This window comes from Gossypium hirsutum, chromosome A05 (genome assembly GCF_007990345.1).
Source record: "Gossypium hirsutum isolate 1008001.06 chromosome A05, Gossypium_hirsutum_v2.1, whole genome shotgun sequence".
NCBI classification, from domain to species: domain Eukaryota; kingdom Viridiplantae; phylum Streptophyta; class Magnoliopsida; order Malvales; family Malvaceae; genus Gossypium; species Gossypium hirsutum.
In genome coordinates, this window is record NC_053428.1 from 63,672,063 (window position 1) to 63,696,098 (window position 24,036).

A 24,036-nucleotide genomic window follows, 5' to 3' on the forward strand; every position below is an offset into this window, starting at 1 on the left:
ACTGGTCCTACTCGTTCCAAAACCCGATAAGGCCCAATGAACCGCGGACTCAACTTGCCCTTCTTACCAAACCTTAATATCTTCTTCCAAGGCGAAACCTTCAAGAAGACCATATCACCTACTGAGTGCTCAATCTCCTTATGCTTCAAATCTGCATACGACTTTTGCCTATCAGCAGCTTCTTTTAACCTATCTCTGATTACTCTGACCTTATCCTCAGTGTCAACTACCAACTAAGGTCCAAGAACTTGCTGCTCTCCCAGTTCGGTCCAACAACTAGGGGTATGACTCCTTCGTCCATACAGCGCTTCATACGGTGCAATTCGAATACTCGCTTGATAACTGTTGTTGTACACAAACTCTACCAATGGCAAGTAATCCTCCCAACTACCTCGGAAGTCAATAACGCATCCCCTAAACATATCCTCTAGAATCTAAATAACCCTTTCCGACTGACCATCAGTCTGGGAATGGAAATCCGTACTAAAATTCAATTGTGTCTCCAACACCTCATGCAAATTTTTCCAAAACCGAGATGTAAACCTGGGATCCCGGTCAGAAATAATTGAAACTGGGACACCATGAAGTCGTACGATCTCCACCACATACAACTTGGCTAACTTTTGAATTGAAAAGTTGGTGCAGACAGGTATGAAATGAGCCGATTTGGTCAGCCTATCCACGATCACCCAAACCAAGTCTTTCTTTGTTGGTGTCAAGGGTAACCCACTCACAAAGTCCATGGTTACCCTCTCCCACTTCCAAAGTGGTACCTTCACTGGCTGCAAAAGCCCAGAAGGTAGTTGATGCTCAGCTTTCACTTGTTGGCATGTCAAACATTTCCCCACAACCTCTGTTACTTCCCACTTAAGCCTAGGCCACCAATATAATTTTGCAAGTCGTGATACAACTTATTCCCTCCAGGATGCATGGCATAAAGTCTCCCATGAGCTTCTTTCAATATTGACTGCCTCAAGTTAGAGTCCTTTGGAACACAAATTCACCCTCGAAAACACAAAACTCCTTCATTATTCAACCCAAACTCAGAAGTTTCCCTTTCATTAACCTGTTGGAAACGAGCAACCAAAGATTCATCTCTCAACTGCTTCTCCTTAATCTGATCCACCCAGGTTGGCCTTACTTGCAACTCAGCCAACAGACTACCATCATCATACAGACTCAGACAAGCAAACATTGCTCTCGGATCAGATACAGCTCTTCGACTTAGAGCATCGGCTACCACGTTAGCATTACCTGGGTGGTACTCAATCATACAATCATAATCTTTAAGCAACTCTATCCATCTTATTTGACTAAGGTTCAGCTCCTTCTGAGTCAGTAAGTACTTAAGACTCTTATGGTCGGTGTATATAATACACCTCTCTCCATACAAGTTGTGTCTCCAAATCTTAAGTGCAAAGATTATTGCTGCCAATTCCAAATCATAAGTAGGATAGTTTCCTTCATGAGGCTTAAGCTGTCGTGATGCATAAGCAACCACCTTATCCTCTTGGATCAACACGCAGCCTAAATCCACATGTGATGCGTCACTGTACACAGTAAAATCCTTCCCAGGATCCGGCTGAATCAACACAGGTGCTTCAGTCAGAACTTCCTTCAACTTCTCAAAAGCTTCCTACTTCTTCTCTGTCCAAACAAACGGTACTCCTTTCCTTATGAGTAGAGTCAAAGGCACTGCCATCACAGAAAAACCTTCCACAAACCTCCTGTAGTATCCTACCAACCCTAGGAAACTCTGAATTTTTGACACCGACCTAGGTGGCTTCCACTCCAGAATTGCTTTAATCTTTCGAGGGTCCACCTTAATCCCCTCAGCAGAGACAACATGTCCTAAGAAGGTTACCTCCTTCAACCAGAATTCACATTTGCTGAATTTCGCATAGAGTTCCTTCTCCCTTAACACTTGCAGCACAATGTGGATATGCTCATCATGTTTCACTTTAGTTTTAGAATATACTAGAATATCGTCAATAAAGACGACTACAAATCGATCCAAAAATGGTTGGAATAGACGATTCATCAGATCCATAAAATGCTGCAGGAGCGTTCGTCAGCCCAAATGGCATAACCAGAAACTCGTAATGACCATACCGAGTTTTGAATGTCGTCTTATGGATATCTGCCTCTTTGACCCTTAACTGATGATATCCAGATCGAAGGTCGATCTTGGAAAATATAGAAGCTCCTCTAAGTTGGTCGAACAGATCGTCAACACTTGGCAGCGGGTACTTATTCTTAATCATCAGTTTGTTCAACTGTCGATAATCAATACACATCCGCATCGTCCCATCCTTCTTTTTCACGAATAGCCCTGGTGCTCCCCACAGAGACACACTTGGCCTAATAAAACCTTTATCTAACAACTCTTGAATTTTTGCTTTTAGCTCCACCAACTCCCTCGGTGCCATCCTATACGGTGCAATGGACACTGGTGCCGTTCTAGGCAGCAAGTTGATTCCAAACTCGACTTCTTGGTTCAGAGGCAGTCCAGAAACTCCTCTGGAAAAACAACTTGGAACTCCTTAACGATTCTAACCTTATACACTATCAGTCCCTCAGCTTCTGACTTACTTACAAATGCCAAATAGGCCTCACAACCTTTACGAATCCATTTTTCGACTCTTAATGCCGACACCACATTGGACAAATAATCCCTTCACTCACCTATCACCATAACCTTTTCTCCCTCCATGGTTCTTAACACCATTCATTTAGCAGCACAATCAAGAGTCGCCCTATGCTTAACAAGCCAGTCCATTCCCAAAATGAGGTCGAATTCTCCAAACGGTAACTCCATCAAGTCTCCAAAGAAGATATTACCTTGCGTTTCTAAAGGCACATCCCTATATAATTTGTCTACCTTAACCGAGTGACCCAAAGGACTTAGTACAGTTACCCCACTCACTATCTCCTCAGAGTTCACACCCAACGACCTAGATATGGCACATGCAACATAGGAATGAGTAGATCCAATATCCACCAAAGCAGTATACGGCAAGCTAGAAACCAAGAACGTACCAGTTATGACGTCAGGTGCATCGCCCTCATCTCGACGATGAGTTCCATACACCAACGCTGGTTGTCGAGCCTCAGTATTTTTGGTACCCCTATCAGGTGCTCCTCGACCTCGACCATTACCATTTCAGCCCCTACCTTGTCCACGTCCTCTCGGTGGTTGTGGTCCACCTCTCACTGGTTGAGCAACCCTCTGCTCAGCAACTTGAACCTGATCTATTTTCTAAGGACAATTTTTGACTCTATGCTCCATAGATCCGCATCGGAAATAGGCACCAGAACGTTTCCTACACTCGCCCAGATGTACCGTACCACAGTCTCCACAGATTGGTGGTCTAACCACGTTCATCGGAACTGCCTGAATTGGCTCCTTCACTCTTGCTCTCTTGACATTCCTATTTGCACCACCCGAAGGTCCTGAATCCTTCTGAAAACGGTTCTGATCCTTCTCACAATCCTGCTTTTCAGCACGCTTCACTTCCTCAGCTATCTTAGCTTTCTTCACCAAGACCGCAAAGTCACGCTCCCTCTGCGGAGCAATCAACACCCTGAGTTCATCTCTAAGACCATTCTAGAAGCACACAGTACGCTAATATTCCGTAGCGACTATTCCCACGGTATACCGGCTCAACCTCAGAAACTCAGCCTCGTATTCAACAACTGCTTTACCTCCTTGCACCAGATTCAAGAATTCCTTCCTACGGGCATCCACATAACTCGCCCCAACATATTTCCCTTTGAAGACTGCCTTAAATAGCTCCCAAGTTACCCTGTCAGCTGGGGTCCCATCTCTTACAGTGAGCCACCACTGATAAGCCTCGTCTCGTAGCAACGATACAACTCCCTTCAGCTTCTGCTCCATAGAGCAGTCCAAGTCATCCATAATCCATTTCGTGGCCTCCAACCAATATTCCGCCACATTCAGGGCTATACTAGATACACCCCTAAAAATCTCCGCTCCGTTAGCCCGGAGTCGCTCAGAAATAGATCCTCGAATTTCGTTACCCAAACTTGCCCTGGTAACCCTTTCTAGAACACAAAGCATTGCCTGGGATAGGGCGTCATCCCCGGCACCACGATCATGAGACTCCACTTTCATTTTCAGTGGCACCGGTGCTTCTGTTGTCGGCATATGCCCTGAAGACAAAGTTCCTGCTCGAGCACTACCTCGGCCACGTCCACGGCCTCTTCCACGAGTTGCTCTCGTACTCATATCGTATTATCTGATTGCAAATTTTATGCATCAGTTAAATATTCCAGTGTTTATTAAAGATGTTTTATGAACAGACAGTAATTCAGAGTTTGTTTTCTGTAGACTCGAAATCTGGCTACAGTCTCACTCTATTACCAAAATTTCCTATAGTTTCAGTACCATCCCACTAGATTATCATAATAGGGCTTTAATACAGATAGATAATTTAGAAAAAATATCTCAGAAAAGTTCAGAATAATACTTATAGACTTGGGCCGGAGATTCGGTGCCACCTTTTTAAGGATCCAAAATTGAAAAACCGAGTTTCATAACTTTTGTAAAAATTTCATTTTCGAAAATATTTTTTTATAGACCCATTCCACAGCCGAGTTGTTGCAACCGGGCTCTGATACCACTAAATGTAACACCCCAAACTCGGCCTAGACGTTATGACCGGATCCGACGTGCCACATCGAAATGTTAAAAACATTTTCTATTTTTGGTCCAGAAAATCGTACTTAGTGTTCAAAGAATGATTCCATTATAGGTTAAAGTGAATGGAAGCTGTGCACTAGGTAGGAAACCGGGAAAGAGGAGGTGAGTCCATCGGACTACTTAAGTACCAAGCTCCCTTCGGATCCAATCCTAGACATGCGCACCACCATTGCCACACCTTAACTTAGTGTATGTTCTTAGGAAACCAATTTAATTAAGTCCAGATTAGGGAAATAGTGATTAATTTTGGAAAATGTTTTACTTGCGGAAGTTTTGCTTTGTTATCGTGATATTTTGAAATCAATTACTATTATTGAAAACACGCCCTAAAACTAATCAGTTTCAGCAATTAAGATAATATCATACCTATTCTAGTAAAACATATTAAAAATAATTAAAAATCATTAAATCGGCCTTATTACAACTTAAAACCCAAATCATAAAAGTAAATAAAAAGATGTCCAATTCATCAGAAGAAAACCAAATTTGCAGAACGAGTGGTCACTCTGAATCCCTCACAACACCAAACCACTATAGTTGGGGATTACCTGCGTGGATGAAAATAAGGGATGAGTTTGGGAAACTCAGTGTGTAAAATAACCCAACCATAGTCTAAACCAGTTCAAACCACAAAAACAGATCAAATTGGCCTTAGCCCAGAACAGATTTTAGAATGAAGCCCATAGGCCCATAACAGAATAGAACATATATTATATGTGTATGCAGAAACCCAACCTATATCCAACCATATGCACCCCCGTACTAGCCTTACGCCATGTAGGGAGACTACTCGACCCACCCATCCGCTACACGCCACAGAATTTGCAGTATGGCTACCAGAACAGATAATGTGACATAGTCACCAGATACAGATATTTGTGGCAGAGCCACCAAAATAGATATTTGTGGCAGAGCCACCAGAACAGATAATTATGGCATAGCCACCAGGACGTTTCCTCCATAAAATATAACCCATGTCCCCGTTCAACAGATATGCAATTCATGGCATACATCATACAAAATCAGATCATCATGCTTTTCAGTCAAATTAACCCTAGGGGTATAACGGTCATTTTACACCTAGGGGTATAATGGTAATTTTCCATACTTAGGTGTATTCTAGTAACCTATCTATTTTAGGGTTTTCATGCATATTTCCACCATTCACGTACTAACAAAAACACTTACCGAGTGTTCTTACCGAAATGGGCCTGTTGGCCCATTATCCCAATTTTAGCCCATTAAGCCCAAAATATCGAAAGGCATAAATTCATGCACTCTGCAGTCTAAGCATTGTAGTTTACCAAATACGTTAATCGATCTACTTCACGAGCATTCATACATTCGAAAATCTACAAAATATCAGTTTTTCGGTATTTTGGCTTTTGCCGATCTAGTCTATGAAAGGGTGTCAGTTACACACCTAATTTGTAGTGGTTCGATGGTGAGTTCCACACACGAGCTGCCTACAATTGGATTACTAACACGTCAATCTAAATATCGAAAACAACTACGGACTTATCCCCCTACCATATTCAGCCAACAAAGCCTCAGACCCTAGTGTTCTTACCTTTTGCCAAAATATTGGTTAGATCTGGAGAGCCAACCGAATTAGTCTTCAAGCCCTTTGCTGTACATCCCCTTGTCCACGCTAACACTTACACAACTAAATAGACAGAGGCACAAAACCCTTAGTCCAAACGCTAGCCACCCTTAAGGGTTTCGACTTTTCTTAATTCCCGAGATAAAGAAATAGATTTGAAAACTTACCACCGGTTCCTTCAGTCAACAATTCCACTTTAGTTTCTATTCGATTTTGATGCAGATCTACCCCTAGGAATCAAATCTTTAAAGGTCTTAAAGATTCGACTATGCCCCAATGACTATGGTGTTTTAGCTTTTGAAACTTGTGAACTAAAAGATTATTTCTTTAAGGAGGTTTTGCAAAGTTGAAGTCGATAGAAATTTGGGTTTAGAGGATGGGAGAATCAACAAAAAAGATGGAGAATAATAAGAGGGTTTAGCTAGAAGAAATCAGCACAACAGAAACAGGTTTTCAGGATTTTGGCTTTTATGGCAATCGGCTTCAAAGGCTTAAAAACGACTGGAATGGAAAAGTAGAATGGTAGGAAGCGTTCGGCTATAAAAGAAAATGAAAAGAAGAAGAAAAGAAAATAGGAGATGAGAGGAGAAAAGAAAAAGAGAAGAGAATGGTCAGAACACAAATGCCAAATTTTCCCCCTACTTACTAGTCGAATTTCCCCTATACTAGCAACCCTTGGTCGGCCAACTCTTGCTCCTCAAGAGTCTATCATTTGGCCAATACTACACCCCCTAATCAGCTCCTAAATCTTCTCCCTTATCCCCTCCTTACTCGATCTCCTGAGCAGCTCAAACTTTTCCTGACAGAGTTCCACTTGAGTTCCATCATATCCCCTTTCTTTACATAAAAATTAATACTAATGTTTGCTCACCTTATGACTTGAACCTTAGCTCTCCCTAGCCATCCAAACGCCACTTTTTAGCACCCTAGTGGCGTCACATGCCACTTTGCCACATGCCTTCTTGTGGCTTAGTTTACCCATTAAATCTTAAAAGCCTAACTTACCAGAACCCCTTTTCCCCTAAGAATTAAAATTCGTTAAAACTTCCGGATTTTATCTTAAACTTGGGCCTTTTAGGGGCCCACTAACATACTTAGACCTACACCAAGCAATCAAAACACAGAAATTCTAAAATTCACCAAAATTCATAGAAGTCCCGAAAATTGGGGCGTTACATGTCCCCTGAATTTTTAAAAAATTTCTAAGATTTCTAAATTTTTCTTGTGTTATCAGTTTAGTCTTGAACCACTCCTAAGCATGATTTGAGCCTAGTAGGCTCGTATTAGGGACAATGTGATTGATTATGAATGACTTGTATTTGAAATTGATAATTGTATGAGAAATGTATGTTCATTTAAATAATAAGTTCGGTAATGCTCCGTAACCCTATTCTGGCAATGGATACGGGTTAGAGGTGTTACAATTATCATATTTTTAAAATAGAAAATGGTAACTAAATGATTGAAATTCAAAATTAATTCATCCAAAATATTTTACGTTTTGAAATTAAGCCGATGTATGTCTTTATCGTGGGACTCCAATTCTGTTGTTGTATTCTTCGTTCTACGTTAACTTTTTAGGTGTAAGCGTTCTGACTCAATTTTTCTAAAATATGAATGGAAGCTTGTACACCCCAAATATCTAAGTATATATTTTTGTATGTTAGTGACACAACTGTGTATCTACTTTAGTGGTTAAGTGTTCTGGAAGTGTCTAAGAAGGCTTGGGTTCAAGACTTGGCTTGTACAAAAATTTTGTTTTAATTGGTTAAACCCTTGTCTCTAGTTAGTAAGCTTTTAAATTGAAATGGGTGAAACATGACATAAAAGGGCCTACTAGTCTAGGAGGTAAGTGGCATGTTATATATGCCAGGGGATTGGGGTTCGAGTCCTAGTGGGTACAGTAGGTGTTTTATTTTGTTGCTGTGCCATGGGACTATTGTGGGTTGATTGAAATACTGAAGTGGTTGAGGGGAATTCAAATTGAGTAGTTGGGGGGAGTTTTAATTGGTGGGTGAGGAGATTTTGATGGAGGGATTTTAGGAGGAATTTGGGGAGAAAATTGTGAGAGTGGGGGGAGAGGAAGTGTTGTGTCGAAATTGTACTGTGGCTACTCAAGAATTCGGCCTTGGGGTTTGGCTTCTCATTTTTTTCTGTTTTTGGTTGCTCTTTTTTTCTTGAAGGCTGAATGTAGTAGCAGTTCCATACGGGTATCTTTCTATCTCATTTACTTCTTCTTTGGCAACCATTTCTTTGGCTGAACTCTCCCTTTTTCCCCTCAACGCATTCAGGTTTTGGTCTAGTCCGAGCCTGTTCGTCCCTAGTGTCCTACTGTTAACCGATTGCCTCTCATTATCTTTCTTCCCCAATTGATTATTCTTTTGGTCGTATACACCTTCTCCCCCTCCTTCGTTTCTTTTTGTGTTGACGGATTTCCTTTCTTCTCATCATGCTATTGTGACTGAATACTCCTTCATCTCCTTCTCAATTCTGTCCTCCCTTCACCTTTGGCCAAATACTAATAGATCAATCTTTCCTCTCCTACCAATCTCTTTTTCCTAAGATGTTGGTTTTGTCCAACGTAAATTGCTTCAGGGTGGTAAGTCTTTTGGTAAGAGTGGAATTTGTTTTTGCCTCAAACATTTGAGAGTATTGTCATTTATTAATTTTCTAAGTTTCTAACACTTGGTTCTATCAAATGGTGGTTGACAGCTGCTAATCGTAGCGAGCGGGGTCTATCTTTGGAGCCGTAGTCTACATCCTTTTTGGGAGCGGTAAGGTGAGCAACAAATGTAAGTCAATTGTTTTTGGTTTGGTTCCAAGAGTGACTAACATTTGATATGGAATGGTCATTTGTTTTAAGCCCAGTTCTTCACAATAAAGGGGTTGCGTACCTAGAATCCCATCAGGCGTGCAATCACACTACTGCAATATTAAATCGGTTAAAATCAAATTGGGTTATCATCGGCACTACACTAGTGTGCGTCGCTCGTGTGGTAGTCTAAACGCCTAAACATGGGCGTAAGATCGTTAAGGCTGGCCATGAGCGATTGCATGGTCTGCGGCCGATTTAGGCCATGGTGGGCTAAAATAGGCTACGTAGGTCCCACAGGCTTGTGGGCACCACACGGGTAAACCACATAGATATGTGGAGAATATTAGGCTAGGTGGTGTAGTCCATACGGTGAAGGCCATCTCTGGTCTATGTGGGCCACACGGGCGTGTGGGCCAGCATTATGGGCCTTGGGCCCATTTGTACTGTTTGACTTAAGATTGCAGGGGTCGCCTGGGTCACTCGGGTCGCCCGAGGCGACTGTGGACCTACTGTTGGGTCGGTAAGTATACGTAGACCCTTAAATTGATAAAATGATTGTTATGCCCTTGTGTGGTAAAATGACTATTGTGCCCTTATGAGACGTATGACTATGATCGAGCATGCCATTTTATATATATTACATACATGTATGATATTATGACATGACGCATGATTGTTGCATGGGGATGAGTTTATTATGATTGGAGGAAGTGTACTGTACTGGCAGCTCTGCTGCAAATACTGTTTAGTACCGCAACCGGTGCTATTTTGGAGTGTAGGGATGGGTGGGTTGATTTTATCCCCATATAGAGTGTTGGGCTGGATGGAGTAGAGTGTAGAAGCTAGTTGGGTAGGATTTTTTTATTGCATATCTGTACTGTTACTATCACTGAATTGGGCTAAGGCCCCAACTGATACTGATATTGTAATGGGCTAAAACCCTAACTAAAACTAAACTGTTACTGATACGGGCTTAGGTCCAGATTGTCTTTGGTTACTGCATGATTGACTATTTGATTATTAAGGGATTACACATTGAGTTTTCGTAAGCTCCCCCTTCTGTTTATCTGCGCAGGTAACCCCCAATCTTAGACAAATCAGTGCTGTGAGGGACTCGAAGGTGGCAAGACAACCGTACTTGCTTCCATATTTAACTTTTAATTTATAAGTAATTTAATTTGTGTATTTGTTTATGTAATACGGCCTCTTTAAATTTTTAACTTTTAATTTGGGGTTTTATTTTGATTTATATTTGTTAATAGTAGGATGTGGGTTTTCAAAAAGATAAACATTTTTCAAAACACTACGTTTACGCAACATTTTTTAAAAGTTTCTATGCAAATAATGTTTTAAAAAGTAATAACAAATTAATATGATTAACATTTTGCTAAACGACTTGAGTTTTAACAATGAACGAGACATCCTAAATCTTCATTAAGATCACAGAGAGATTTAATATAGAATAGGTTTTTCGACGATATTATATTTTACAAAAAGCACTTCAATGCGACATCACCGGATTCGGCCATAATGTCTGGCTCGGGTTTGCGGTGTTACATTTAGTGGTATCAGAGTCAGGTTGCAAAACTCGACTGTGGATTTGGGTTTCTTCTAAAAACTAGGAATTTTGAAAAAGAACTGTTTCAAATTATTTGAAATACTTGAAAATAATTTACTAATTTTGTGGTACACTAAGTCTTCAATGCCGATTCTGTAAGTCCTTTGAACCTACTGACTATTTAAATTGAAATACTGAGACTACTGTAGGTAGTAGACTATACTGAAATACTCTGTTTAGGGAAAACTAAAACTATAGTAAAACTGCGGGCTCTGAAAATGAACACTGAAATACTGATATTGCTTTTCATAAAATATCTGTTAATAAACACTAAAACTGTAAATTGATGCATAAAATTGTTAATACAGATAAAGCATAACTTGATAATGATCACCAGAGGCACTCGGGGAAGGGGTACAAGAGGCCGCGGAGGAGGCCATGGAGGTGTTCGGGCTGGGTCTTTATCTTCTGGATATATGCCTAACGTTGAAGCTAAAGAGGCACCGACTTCACCTGTGATTGAGACTAGGTCTCACGATCGTGTGGCTGGGGACGACGTACTATCCCAGGCTATGTTGCAAATTCTAGAGAGGGTTTTTGGGCCCAATACTGGTACTGTGGGTCATGGGTCAGTTACGGAATGACTCTGGTCTAATAGAGCTGAGATGGGTATTGTTGGAATTGCCCCTAACATGGCTGAATATTGGATAGAGGATCATGGATGACCTCGATTGTACCCCCGAGCAGAAACTAAAGGGTGCAGTGTCACTGCTGCAAGATGAAGCCTATCATTGGTGTCTTACAGTTAAAGAGGGTCTCAGCCCGACCGGTTGACCTGGGGATTATTCAAGACTATTTTCTAGGGAAAGTATGTAGGCGCCAGTTACGTGGATGCCCGGAGGAGAGAGTTTCTAAATTTGACTCATGGCGATAAATCAGTGGCTGAATATGAGGCATAATTTTTACGATTAAGTTGTATGCGCATGGGATGGTGGCAACTGAATATGAGCATTATGTTCTTTTCAAAGACAGCCTCGGGGATAGTTTAAGGGTTCTGATAGTTGCACAGGGGGAGTGAGATTTTGCTACTTTAGTGGATAAGGCGAAGATCGCCGAGGAGGTGAAGCGCGCTGAGCGCCAGAACCATGAAAAGGAAAGAGGTAGGAACAAAAGTGATTTGGAGCCCTCAAGTTCATTTTTGAGGCCTAAGAAAAAGGCCAAAGTTGATGGGCCAGTCAGAGTTGGGGCCCTATTGCTGCTACTGGACTGTAGCCTTGTGCAGATTGTGGGAGACGCCATCAGGGCGAGTGTTGGAAAAGGGTTGGGGCATGTTTGAGGTGTGGATCAGTGGAGCACCGTATCAAAGATTGTCCACAAAGGCCCAATCAAATATTTGCTACTGGTATGGGTATTGTTCAACCACCAAGGATCGTTCAGCAGCCACCGAGAGGCCGTAGTTAAGCCATAGGTGGTAATGGTATGGGTCGTGGATAGAGGGCACCGGGCAGAGGTGCTGGTCATACTAAGGTGAGGTAGCCAGCTTTGGTTTATGCTACACGTCACCGACAGGATGGAGATTGCCCAGATGTTATCACGGGTACATTTTTTTATCCATAATGTACCTTATACTGCACTAATTGATGTTGGATCTACTCATTCCTATATAGCATGCACTGTATTTGAGACTTTGGGTATAGTGGTTGAGAGCACTACCAATGAGGTTATTGTATTGAGTCCATTAGGGCAGTCAGTGAGGGTAAATAAATTGTTCAGAGATGTACCCTTGGAGGTTCAAGGAACCATCTTTTTGGTAGATTTGATGGAACTCCCTTTTGGAGAATTTGACTTAATCCTAGGAATGGACTGTCTGGTAAAACATCAAGTAAGATTTAATTATGCTACTAAACGGATGGTACTGAGAACTACGGAGGGTGACGAGGTAGTTGTAATAAGAGAGCATTGAAATTATCTGTCGAATGTGATTTCTGCATTAAGGACCGAAAAATTGGTTTGTAAGGGTTGTGAGGCGTATCTAGCCTACATCGGTGTTTTTGATTCTGAGGTTGCTTCGGTTGAAAATATTAGAACAGTTGAAGACTTTCTGGATGCTTTTCCTGATGAGCTACTTGGATTACCTCTAAACTGTGAAGTTGAGTCTGAGATTGAGCTCCTGCCTGGTACAGCCCCGGTGTCCATCGCCCCTTATAGAATGGCACCGAAAGAGCTTGTGGAACTTAAAGCTCAGATAAAAGAGTTACTAGATCTAGGGTTCATCCGACCTAGTGTGTCTCTATAGGGAGCATCAGTTCTATTTCTGAAAAAGAAGGATGGATCCATGCGTATGTGCATTGATTATTGGCAACTAAATAAATTGACTGTGAAGAATAAGTACCCCCTACCGAGGATTGATGATCTCTTCGACCAGTTTCGTGGAGCTTTAATTTTCTCTAAGATTGATCTCCGATCAGGGTACTATCAATTGAGGGTTAAAGAGACTGATGTATATAAGACAGTGTTTAGGACTCGTTATGGTCATTACGTGTTCCTAGTGATGATGTTTGGACTGACAAATGCACCAGCGGCTTTTATGGATTTGATGAATCGAGTGTTCCAGCCCTATCTGGATCAGTTCGTTATGGTCTTTATAGACAACATCCTGTTGTATTCAAAAACTGAGGATGAACATGGTGCACATTTCTAAGCTGCTCTACAAATTCTAGAGAGAAACAACTGTACGCCAAGTTCAATAAGTGTGAGTTTTGGTTACCAGAGGTAACATTTCTGGGCCACGTGGTATCTGCTAAAGGGATTAGGGTTGACCCTCAGAAAATTAAAGTTGTTCTAGACTGGAAGCCACCTAAGACAGTATCTGAGATTCATAGTTTTTTGGGACTGACAAAGTATTATAGACGTTTTGTTGAGGGGATTTCGTTGATTGCAGCACCTCTGACTAAGTTGTTGCATAAAGGTGTGTCGTTTAGCTGGAATGATGCACAGCAGGAGAGTTTTGAGAAGCTTAAGAAGGCTCTAACTGAAAACCATGTCTTGATACAGCCAGAGTCTGCGAAAGAGTTCACTATTTACAACGATGTATCACATGTTGGGTTGGGATGTGTATTGATGCAGGAAGGTAAGGTGGTTGCATATGCATCTCATTAGCTTAAGACTCATGAGGCAAATTATCTGACGCATGATTTGGAGTTGGCTACGGTACTACTCGCACTAAAAATTTGGAGGCATTACCTATACGGTGAGAAGTGTATCATTTACACGGTTCACAAGAGCCTCAAGTATCTCCTCACTGAGAAGTAGCTTAATCTTAGACAGTGTAGATAGATTGAGCTATTAAAAGGCTATGACTGCACAATCGAATACCATCTTGGGAAGGCCAATGTGGTGCCTGACGCGCTGAGCCGTAGGGCTATGACTGATCTGAGGGCGATATTTGCTCGCCTCAGTTTATTTGATGATGGTAGTTTGTTGGCTGAGCTCCAAGTTAAACTGGTGTGGATTGAGCAAATTAAGGGTAAACAGTTGGAGGATGAGTCGCTAGGTCTTTGATTTCGATAGATTGAGAGTGGTGTCACATCAGATTTTGGACTGAATAACAAAGGGGTACTCTATTTCCTTGGGAGAGTCTGTGTACCGAAGGATACTGATAAATCGTAATTTATACATATTTTTATCCCATGCTTAGCACATTTATGGATGGTTTCTCCTTAGAATTGGTGAATCTGATGCTCCTAATCCTTTAATTTAATGTTTGATACTTAGGTGAGCATAAGAGAGTAAAAAGAGCGAGAAATAGGCTGAAAATGGAGAAAATAGACCCACGTGGGAAATCAACATGGCCTGGACTTTCTCACACTGGCGTGTCACACGGCCGTGTCCCTTGAAAGCATTGAAGCACGACTTACACGGGTATACTACATGCCCATGCCTGTTCAACAGCCTTGGCCACGGGCGTGTCACACGAGCATGTCCCTGTTGAGCACAAGTATAACCCTATTTGGAAAAGGCCAATTTTTGGGGCTCTTAGGCATTCTAAAGCCTATTTAAACACCTGAGGAGGCACTTAGAAGAGGGACACAGAGTAGAAAGCAAGGAATTACTCAAGGAAAGCCAATTGATCCATCTTATAAGCTGGATTCATCATTAACACTGAAGATCTCCCTTCAAGTTCCTTCAGGAGTTTTGGGTTTTCTTATGTTTTGTTATCTTTATGCTTTTGAGATGTTTTCTTTCATAAGTACGAACTAAACCCCCTAGATACCTAAGGGGAATGAAACCTAAGATGGATCTTGTTATTATTATCTAAATTGTATGATAAGTGATCGCGTGATTTCGTGATAGGTTTTAAATATTTATAATTAATCGTTCTTGAAACTAACTATTATCGCGATGTAGGCAAGTGTACCTATCGAACAGTAGTAAAGTTTTAGGAAGACTAGATTGTCGAACCCAAAGGAACTAAAAGTACTAGAAATGACTGTCTTTTTATTATCTAGCCTAGGAATAAAGAGGATTTGTTTTAACTAACTAATTATCTAAACTAAGAACTCACAAAGAATAGAATTGTGGAATTTCTTTTTGGAAAATCGATTGAATTAAGACAATACCAAAGGAAAAGTCCACCTAGACTGCACTTTGATATTCTGGCTTCTAATCGGACGATTTATTCATTTAACTTGTTCTGTAGAGATCCCTAATTTATGTTATTATCCCTATTCAAGACTAATAACGTCTAATCCCTAGAATGAATAATTGAGACCTTTCTCTAATTAACAGCCTAGGGTTGCATTAACTCGATATATGGATCACTTTATTAGGTTTCACCCTAATCCGGCAAAATCTTGTCACCCTATGTCTAGACGCGCAAACAAATCCACTTAATTATGACAAATGTACCCTTAGACATGGTCTATTCCTCCTCTGAATAAGAGCTTATCCTTAATCAGTATCCTGGGATACCAAAACAAGAATTAAAAACATATAATTAAGAACAAGTCAAATATTTATCATACAATTTAGAAAATACTAACAAGATTCATCTTAGGTTTCATTCCCCTTAGGTATTTAGGGGTTTTAGTTCATAACTAGATAAGAAAACATCTCAGAATAATAAAGAATACAAAACATAAAGAAAATCCAAAACTCCTGAAGTGGAAATTGAGGGGAGATCTTTAGTCTTGATGATGAATCCGGCTTCTGAGATGGATCAATCAGCTTCCTTGGAGTAATTCCATACTCCCTATTCTGTGTGTCCTCTTTCTTCCTCCTCTAGGGTGTATTTATAGGCTTTGGAATGCCTAACAGCCCTCAAAATTAGCCTTTTCCAAATTAGACTCAACTTGGGCTCGGCAGGGACACGCCCGTGTACGATTATTTCAGGCCGTGCTCGAGCCTACCAAATTGACAAGGCTGTGTGGTCTACCCATGTGAAGAGGTCCAGGCGTTTTGATTTCATACGTTGGTGCATTTTCTCCTTTTTTGGCCCGTTTCTCGTTCTTTTCACTCTTCTATGCTCTCCTAAGTATAAAACATGAAACTAAAGTATTAGAAGCATCGAATTCACCAATTCTAATGGGAAATCATCCATAAAATGTGTTTAACATGGGGTAAAAATATGTATAAATTACGGTTTATCAAATACCCCCACACTTAAGCATTTGCTTGTCCTCAAGCAAAATTCTCAACTCATCATCAAAATAAATTCTTCTCAATTTATAATTTCTATCGATAATATCTCAAAATAATTCATAGGTAATCATATAGTGAGAATTCAACTGAAAGAACATAAAGGTTTCAAACGTTCCAAATTGAGTATTTAATCATGCAAACATAGGTGTCTCCCCTCACCTAAGTAATTACTATTGATTCAAAATATCACAGAGTTTCACATCCTCACTACAGATTCACTCAAATCACTCGAGGTGTTTAACAACAATAAATGAAGCACTCAATAGTCAATAATGAAAAGTCATTACCATAGGCTTGCATGAAAATCAAATCTCCACCACTATAAATTGAGATGAAACATCAATCAAAATGTCTTTAGAAGGTTGTAACGAGGCTTGGGTAGAGGGTGTGGTCACATGCTAAAAGAAAGGGTTAGAATCGAGATTGAATTGAAAAATTGCCTAACTAGAAAAAGGGTTAATCATCACTTGCGTACAACAGGGCTTCTTCTCAGAATATGGAATTACTAATGCATATACGTTTTTTTTTAAAAAAAATAAGTTAAATAACATAGACTAACTATTAAGAACAAGACATAGCTAAGCAATTTCTTCAACTCAAATCTCGACAAAAATAGGGATTAATTTAAGGGATTTTAACAATAATGGGTTAAGGGTTAATATTAAGGGTAATACAAGAAATGGCTTGTTAGGCTCAAGGGGGTTTACTAGGGGTTAATCATGGTGGTAGACTTTTCATGGCCTGAGTGGGTTAATCCTAACTGTCTTAATAATTTTGACATATCAAATCAAATGGTGTGGTCTTGACATGCATAATCAAGTAAGTTCTAGAATAACAATTCGATATTGACGCACTCAAAGCAATAATAAAAGTGAGCATGAAAGAATTAATAGATGCTCAAAAGGCTAAAAAAATCTCACAAAAATTATGGCTTTTTGATGTTTAAGACTTGTGAATTCTAACTCAAAGTAATACCTAACTTTAGGGAAACAACCTTAGATTTTAAATTCTTAAAAATCAACTTAAAAATCAACTTATCAATGCATAAATCCCTATGTTTTAATTCAAGATATATCAATCAAAATCATAAATCAATCAAAATTTATCCTAAATACGATATGAGAGCTTTCCAAGAGAACAAGGTAATCATTAGGGATTTTTCTGATAATGAAATAAATACCCCCCACACTTAAGATGTACATTGCCCTCAATGTGCAAAACTAGATATTAGAATATAAAAATAAGATAGGGAGAGAAGTGAAACTTCCTGTATGATGAATTCCTCGAACTGGAGTTTTGGAGAGTAATCGGTGCGAGAGTGGAGGAGGATACTCCGGCGGTGGTAGAGGTTCATTAGTCCATAAGTCCTACGCCAAAAGAATATTATATCTAGTGGTAGCTATGGTCGTGGTAGATTAGGACATGGCAGTCATGGAAAACCTTTCCCGGTGGAGTTTTTAGTTCCTATATGATGATGAGCTTAAGAGCTCTATATAACTGTGATAAAATCAGGAACTTTTAGGGGATATTAGGAAGAATAATTACTCATAAAGAAATAATCGAAATTGATAATTAAAAATTAAAATCTATAAAAAATAAAAAAAATAAAAAAGTAATTTTAATAATAATTAAAAACATAAAATAATAAATAAATATTTTTAAACATCTTCATCGCTGGATGGTTCACGAGATGGGACTGGCGATGAGATGTGGAGGTGCTGACAAATCTGCTGTAGAGTAGCATCAATGTTGTCAAATTGTTGAAAACACTACTGCCTAAATCGAGATGTCAGCATATGAAGTCGCCGCATGAACTGGACAAGAGGGTAGAGGTGGCTGAGTCGGTGGGTCTTCGTGCTGTGGAGGGACATCATCAGGAATGTCCTCATAGGCTTCCTCCTCGGTAGATTGGGCGAGTCGATATTGAGGAGGGTAGGTTCCTCGGCGCTTTTTGATCTTCCTTATGCTAAGCATGCTCGAGATGCCTTGTGGAGACATCTGGCCAATGAGGGTCAAGGATGATTCTTGGGCCACGGTGTCAAGGAGCCCAAAGTGTCGAGCCAACCGAGTCACGTAGGGGCCGATAGAGATGACCCCTTCCTATGCCACTCCGTCTGGTGCTGAATCACGAGGGCGATGAAAGAGGCAAGGTCGATGACGTGCCCATGCGACATACACTATAAAAAGTAGGTGTCGTGAGTGTTGACGACGCCAGTGCTCTCTCACCTACCTGTAATCGTGCTAGCCAAAATGGCGTGTAGGTACCTCAGGGATGGTGGGAGAACTGATGCCTTGGAGTGGCTAGGATTGTAAGAGGCAGCGCCAGGGGCCAAAGTGTGCCAGCACTTCGAGGGACAGAAGTGTACGTGGCGAGTGAGAGCATGTAGCTCGTTCTCCTCCTTGAACTCCTCCGTATAGAAGTCCAGTGCAGTACCGAACTCTGGGACACTGAGCTGGCGGATTAATCAGTCTAGGCGAAATTGGACTGTGCCGGGATCATCATAGTTCGTCATTACGGTCTGAAGATGAAATGTTGAGCATAGTTCTATCGTGAGCTCGAGGTATGTTGGCTCGATGATCCTAAAGAATAGCCCCCAAGGGTCGGTGGTTAGGACGGCTCGAATCGTATTAGCCAACTTAACTTGTTCTACGGTAGCCTAGTGGATACAGCGGCCCGCAATTAAAGGTCAGGCCCGAAGTATTTGGAAAAGTTCTTCCTAGGGCCCACGGGGGAACTGTAGGAGAGGGTGACGAATTTTTGCAGTTGGACCCGCGTAAGATGATACTCCCTTCCGTTTCTTGGAAGCAGCTACGGCGGTTTTCTTTCCTCGTGAAGACGACATGGTGCCTGCAATCAAAACCATTAATTCATCTTGAGGAATGATCAAAGTAAAATGAAGACAAATTGTAAATAACAATCGTAATTTTAGCAACTATTAAGTCTAACAAGTTAATCAAAGCAATCAATTGTATGGCGTGAAAATGGAAACGAATTTCATGGAATGCAACATGTGTGACGGATGAAAAATGTTAACACTAAAGGCATGCGTATGTCTATTGTTCTAATCATGAATATTTACTTCTAACTAATCAAATAAAGTAGAGAAATCATATAAAGAGTAAGAATTTGAACACGAAAAATATAATAGCTTGTTCTATGAATAAAATGTGAGTGATAGAAAGATAAAAATAATGATGAAAAATGCATAGTTCTACGATAACTAACATGAAAAATGAGAGCAATTAAAGGGGAAAAAATAAACAAGCACTAGAAAAGGGAGAATGAGCGGCAAAAATGTAGTTGGATGCGGCGCATGGGCGTGGCGGGGAGGTTGTGTGGACTTGCAGCGGCTAGGGTTAGGGTTTTTGAGTGGGGAAGACAATGAATAGTGCAGGGTTTTTATAGATTTTGGGGCACACGCCAGGTAACACGTCCGTGTTTCCCAATTTCAGCCCGTGTGATTCGTGAATTTTAAATTTGGGCGCGTCTGACATTTAGTACACGCCCGAGTTCCTTGGGCTTGTAGGTGCACACGGCCGTGTCAAACGACCGTGTCTAGCTTCGTTTGCTTCTCCCACACCCGTGTTGTTTTAACAGGTTCACCCACTGTTCTTCCACACGGGTGTGTCGTACGCCCGTGTTGTTTTGGCAGGTTCGACCACGGCCATTTCACATGGCCATGGTGTTTTATCGTAGGCCGTGTTAGGGAAATCTTTTGCCCTGTTTTCACACGGCCTTAAGCACGCCCGTGTGCTTGGCCGTGTCTTTGTGGAAAAACCTATATTCAAGATCTCTATTAGTAAGTTACGTGTTAATTATTAAAATTTAAAGAAATTAATATTGCTAGTGCTCGGGTTGCCTCCCGAGAAGCGCTTATTTATAGTCTAAGCTCGACTTACCTCTCTGTTGAATGGTCATGGTGGTTCAAGGAGTTTATACTCCTCATTCCTGCTATCAATCTCATCAAAATAAGGTTTTAAACAGGTGTTGTTTACTTAAAAGTTCCGAACTTGGGGTGACTTAGCTCAACTGTACCGAATGGAAAAATACTAAGTACCGTAAGAGGGATTTCTTCATTCGGTCTGGCAATGACAAAGTGAGGATCTGCGACATCTAATAAGACTTTATCGCCAACCTGAAGTTGATTTGGAAAGGTATCAAAATGATACGAATGATCTATTGTGAGGTCAAGTGTATAGTACTAACTGCAGGCTACTACGTGTACCGGATTATTGGTCGCATGTGTAGTACTAAGTGTAGGCTACTATGCGTACCCGATAACTTCAAAAACGACTGCAGTACTAAGTGCAGGCTCTACGTGTATCAGATGGTTAGGTCACGTGTGTAGTACTAAGTGTAGCCTATTACGTGTACCGGATAATTGGTCACATGTGTAGTACTAAGTGCAGGCTACTATGCGTACCAGATAGCTTTGGCTACATGTGTGAAAATATGTGCAGGCAACTAAGTATCAGTTATTATTTCGAAGAGTTCAACGGGAAAATCGATTAAGTAAAAATACATGTGAACATGATTATATGATGAATAAGTGCAGGTATATGTTTAAGAAAATTTTGAGCAATATGCTTGATATTTGAGTGAACTTCGATAAGACAAAATGGATTAAGTGAAATTATGGAAGAGTGAATTTTAGTAGTAAAACAGTGTTGGACAGCAGCAATTTTGTGACTTTGAAAATTCACTAAAAATTGTGTAAGGTTTAGTTTGGATGGGCGGTGTGTTTAGCTCCGGTGAGGTTAAAAACAACGGTGGCGGTGAGATTAGTTACTGTAGCGGTGAGATTGGATACTGTAGCGGTGAGATTAGAAACAATGGTGGAGTGTGTGTTTGGATTCAAACGCAGCTATAGCGGTGAGGTGAAAATAGAAAATGACCTTTAAGGACATTAGATTAAAAATGATATATAATAAAAGTTTTTAAAATTATTTAACAATTACAAAATTAATAAATGATTAAAATTTATTATTAAATATAATTTAGTAAAAATATATAATTTAATAGAATATATGAATTTACTAAAATTATAATATATAATATTATAAAATATAATTTAAAATAATTATTATTAAATATAATTTAACAAAAATATATAATTTAATAAAATTCTTAGTATTAAATATTCTTATATGAATTTACTAAAATCATAATATATTATACTATAAAATATAATTTAAAATAATTATGATTAAATATAATTTAACAAAAATATATAATTTAATAAAATTCTTAGTATTAAATATTCTAATGATTGTATCAACAAACTTCATAAATTTCTTCTATCAAATATTAAAATATTTGAACTTGACTTTGAATATTGATTTTATGATTGTTACTTTACCATCAACAACCCAAGTTCTATTTACTTAACAACATAATGAATTAGGGTTTTTCTTCATATTTCCAATTATGTATTCCATTTCCGACCGTAAAGCACCTTTCAACTAATCTCATCAGTAATTTTCTGTCCATTGAAAAATTAGGATTCTATTGTTTGTGCATCAACAATTTCAAACTCTAAAATTTAGAACGTAAATTTTATTTTCTCAATTTCAATTTTGTTTCTAGATTTGAATTGCAGCAATTTTGGTCTTCAATGTTGTTTTCTTCTTTCATTTTAACTTCTTCTTTTTTTGTTATATTTTCTGTAGAAAGATGGATTTTTTATGATTAAACTTTTAGACATATTTATTTTGAATTTTTTCCACGAGCATTTAGATAAGAAAAATATTAAAACTATTCAAAAGTTACTTGTTTGCTTCAAAACGAAGCATATAAGGACTAAATTGCTTATTTTTATATTAGAGGACCCAATTTGCTCTTGAATTTCTAATAGTTTAACCAACAAAAGTCTTACATGAGCTAACAAAAAACCTCTCCAACTAAATTGCACGCATAACTTGTTTAGCAAGGTTCATTTTGTCTAAAGATTGAACAGACTTGGATTAACAATTTATATAGATAAAATGTACTCTTATTGTAATCGACTTGGACAAATATGAATGGTGGTCATCTTTTATAAATACAAATTTGTCATCACACAGGTTTAAAAGAAAGTAAAAAAAAAAAGCTGATCATTTCATCATTCAATTTTAAACATTTGAGAAAGGTATAGGTTTTCTGTCTGGCCATGATTCTATTTTCTCAAAGCACTTGACAGGTACCACCCCATCAAAACCCTCAGTCAATATCACTTTGTTGTCTGAAATGTAAAGCTTCATGCCTTCTGCAGTCATCAAGAAAACAAGCGAAGACAACTTAAGAACCGTAGTTTGGCAAGAACAAATCAATATATGTTCGGCCACGACTCTAAAGAAAAGTGAGAAAGATGACTTGCTTCTTTCATGATTCTATGAACCGAAGCAATAACTGCAAGCATGCTTACCTTCCAAAGCTTTTCTAACATCAAGATAGATCAAAACGTTTAACATCTCATCTCATACCTGAAGAGGGTAAAAGAACAAATCATCATAAGCCCTGTACAGCATTTAGATTCACTAAAACTCAATTTATGCCGATTAGTGCTTGTCATTTCCCATTATTGCTTAAAATTCACGTTATATATCGGCATCTTAGTAATCCCCTTCCATAACAAGCATAATAACACCCCTAAGCAGTTTGTCACGTATATCGTGCTGGCATATTAAAAATAGAGAGTAAAATGAAGGAGTTCGTATGTCAAAGTTCAGAGGAACAGTAAAGAGAAATTTCATGATATCTCACCACTTATCACTTCACCGTCAGTCGGTAAGCCACTTGAAAAGTGAACATGCAATCTTTTCATGCGCTTCAAACCCGACTCCAAAATTGATTCCAAATTCCTTTTATAGGTTCCATGTACGCAAACAATCATCTCAGGGAAAATCAAGAGGATTATGCAAAATAAAAGGCATAAAGAAAGTCCATAAATCTAAGAGACATAATGTTCTTACATTGCACTTCATCAGCTGAAAGGATTTGTTTTAATAATCTTTCGGACTCAACTGTCTGCCAACGTGACATACAATATCTTCCTTAGAAGTGCATAGACATAAATAAAGATGCTCAAAACAACAGCTAAAAATAATCTAAGGTGACAATTTAGATAAAGCATGAAGAAATTAATAAATTTTTAAGAAAGATTCATCACCATGACGGTGTGGCCTTGGTTTGCACGTATCAGAAGCTCCCCATTTTCCTCAAGAAGGCTAAACTGTTGTTTATTATCTTTTCTGACAGCCTACAATCAATAAACATAAAAACCATGAAATTTCTGTTGGCTGCAAAACGAACATTTTCCTTCTCATGATTGTTTATACACCAACATTTTGGAGACCAAGAATCTAAATTACTACTGGTAACAGCTCAAAGATCACTTATAAGTAAACAACAAATAGTATTAAGGAAAATGTTTATACATCAACAGCTCAAAAAATATTTCTGAGGCAGTGCATGAACTGTCATCTTTCTCCTCCCGAGTTCGGCACAACTCATCTGCTTCTTCCCTGCATTAGTAAACTGATCACTTAATTTGCTTATATAAAATTCAACATGCAAATACATGGATTTAGTAGCACTAAAAGGAATAGAATTATGGAATAAGAAAATAGTAATTTTTTTGTCGGCATCATCCAGCTTT

General features: G+C 39.3%; 1 pseudogene; it reads right to left on the reverse strand.

Moving 5' to 3' along the window:
- Positions 1-22,376: 22,376 nt before the first annotated feature.
- On the reverse strand, positions 22,377-23,786 carry LOC121229545 (tRNA 2'-phosphotransferase 1-like; annotated as a pseudogene).
- Positions 23,787-24,036: the final 250 nt, after the last annotated feature.